Source organism: Equus quagga, unplaced genomic scaffold (assembly GCF_021613505.1).
Source record: "Equus quagga isolate Etosha38 unplaced genomic scaffold, UCLA_HA_Equagga_1.0 HiC_scaffold_5069_RagTag, whole genome shotgun sequence".
NCBI classification, from domain to species: Eukaryota; Metazoa; Chordata; class Mammalia; order Perissodactyla; family Equidae; genus Equus; species Equus quagga.
This window is the reverse complement of record NW_025793949.1, coordinates 1-2,877: the sequence shown is the minus strand read 5'-3', so window position 1 is coordinate 2,877 and position 2,877 is coordinate 1.

Here is a 2,877-nt window from a genome sequence, read left to right as displayed (position 1 = left end):
GCTTCTTAGTAGACATCCACCTACAGGAAGGCAATACATTTGGGGTCATATCATTTCATATATGTCAGTTCATATATGTCAGTTCATACATGAAACCCACTCTTTCATTGTTTCCACAAACTTCTAAGGAGAGTTGTCACTGTCTTTCTGCTCTGAAGTGTCACTGTAGTTCTTCATGGTGTTTGATGAATTGATCCTCTGCTGGTGCGTTTGTGGCAGTTACCATCTTTCTTATTTGAGTACAGCTGTGCCTCTGAGCCACTTCTGGTTGTATTTGAAAGCCTGCTCTTTCCACCCTCCACTGCCTCTGCTAAAGGCATCGTCAGTGCCCCCCTTGTGCAGCTTATGCCTCTGAGGTTGCTGGTGCCTTGCTGCTTAGGATGTCCCTCTAGTCTCAGGTGTCACCACCACGGTCACCAGGCTGTGAGCGCTTCTGCTGCTTCTGGGGTCCCCTGGGTCTCATGGCTGGCTCTCCATGGGCTCTCATGGGCTTGGATGCTGCTGCCCTGTGCACGACCTGTGCTGGTGCTCCCATGTTGTCTGCGGATGCTGGCTGCACTACTGCCAGGGCTGCTGGGTTCATGGGTGTTGCTGTCACTGCCAGGGGCTCAAGGTCCTGGGGATGTGTGTGCAGCCCCCCTTGCCAGTGGATCTGGTGTCAGGGTTGCTGCCACTAGGGGCTGGGTCACTCACTAGTTCTGTGGTTCCTGAAGCCCCTAGCTACAGGTTCCACCTGCCACCACTGGGAGGAAGCAAAGGCTAAGCTGGGAGAGTTTGTTGTCGCTGCTCCCTCCTGCAGCCTCTGGTGTCTGGAGTTAGCAGATGTGTTTTGAAACGTAGGTTAGGGTGAAATGCAGGAACTGAGCTGGGAAAACCCAAGTTTTGTACACTATCCCCACTGTTGGAAAGACTTGGCCACTTCCAGTGGAGGGGAGTTGCATGTGCTGGATCTGCTGGGTGACCAAAAGGGAGCAAGTCGCACCTAGAATTCCTAGGGAATTACCAGGGAAGAACATAACCTTGGAATGAATGCCCATATTTCTTTAAATCATTTTTGAGTTAATTTCAATTTGGCATCAATTTTAAGAGAGATTGGGGATGTACTGCTGAATTTACTCCTTTCCCTCACAATTTGTATACTAAATTTCTGTTATGAATTATTCTTTTCTGTTTTAAAACTTCACGGTTATTTCTATATATTCATAGTGCAATTATTTATTGCTAGCTAATGCATTGTATATTTCCCATTAAATATATTTCCCATTGTATATTTCCCTACCATTTTCATAATTAAGGTGTCTTTGTCAATACAATTATTTATTACTATTGCTGAAGACTACTTTATGTGTTAGTGTTTTAAATGATGCTTTAAAAAATATATGTATAGTTTTTTAAGGTTTTCCTTGAAGTCACATTGCTGTTATACTGGAGAGACTGTGTCGTATACTGGCATGGACATACACGTTGGAGGAAATGCTACTGGGTGCAAATAATATTTTTTAGCAATTACCAGTAACACATAGCTTTGCTAGATGTATTCAAACACATTTTGTAAGAAAACACATGCAAATCAAAAAAAAAAAACTTCTGAAAATACTAAAGATGCCTGGGAAGACTGAGGAATGGTAATGGGAAATGGATATAAAAGAAAAAAATTAAAAAGCAAAATAAGTGACTGGGAATACCTAATGACAATTAAAACATAGCAAAGGCTGAGAGAAATGCCGATCAACCCGCTACACATGAGAAGGAAATAGGAGTCATTAAATTCCAATTTTGCCACTCAAAACATTTACCTGGGAAGGTTGTTTTGAGAATTAGGAAATTTATTTCACGTGGAATAATTTTTTACTTTTATTTTTTTCAATTATTTTTTAATTGAGTTCATAATAGTTTACATCAATGTGAGATTTCAGTTGTACACTATTTCTTGACTGTCACCACATAACTGCTCCCATTCACCCCCTGTGCCCACCCCTCACCCCCTTCCCCTGGTCACCACTGAACTGTTTTCTTTGTCCATGTATTTGTTTATATTCCACATATGAGTGAAATCATCTGGTGTTTGACTTTCTCAGACTGGCTTATTTCGCTTAGCATAATTCCCTCTAGGTCTTTCCATGCCATTGCAAATGGGATGAATTTGTCTTTTTTTCTGGCTGAGTAGTATTCCATTGTAAATATATACCACATCTTCTTTATCCAATCATTGGTAGATGGGCACATGGGTTGCTTCCATGTCTTGGCTATTGTGAATAGTGCTGCAATGAACACAGGGGTGCATACGTTACTTTGGACTGTTGATTTTAAATTGTTTGGGTAGATACACAGTAGTGGGATAGCTGGGTCATATTGTAGTTCTATTTTTAGTTTTTTGAGGAATCTCCATACTGTTTTCCATAGTGGCTGTACCAGTTTGCATTCCCACCAGCAGTGTATGAGGATTCCCTTTGCTCCACATCTTCTCCAGCATTTGTTATTTTTAGTCTTAGTGATTATAGCCATTTTAACAGGCGTAAGGTGGTCTCTTAGTGTAGTTTTGATTTGCATTTCCCTGATGATGAGTGATGTTGAACATCTTTTCATGTGTTTATTGGCCATCTGTATATCTTCTTTGGGAAAATGTCTGTTCATCTCCTCTGCCCATTTTTTGATCGGGTTGTTTGTTTTTTTATTGTTCAGTTGTGTGAATTCCTTATATATTATGGAGATTACCCCTTGTCAGATATATGATTTGCAAATATTTCCTCCCAATTGGTGGGTTGTCTCTTTGTTTTGATTCTAGTTTCTTTCGCCTGGCAGCAGCTCTTTAGTCTGATGAATTCCCACTTGTTTATTTTTTCTTTCGTTTTCCTTGTCTGAGAGGACATGGTATTT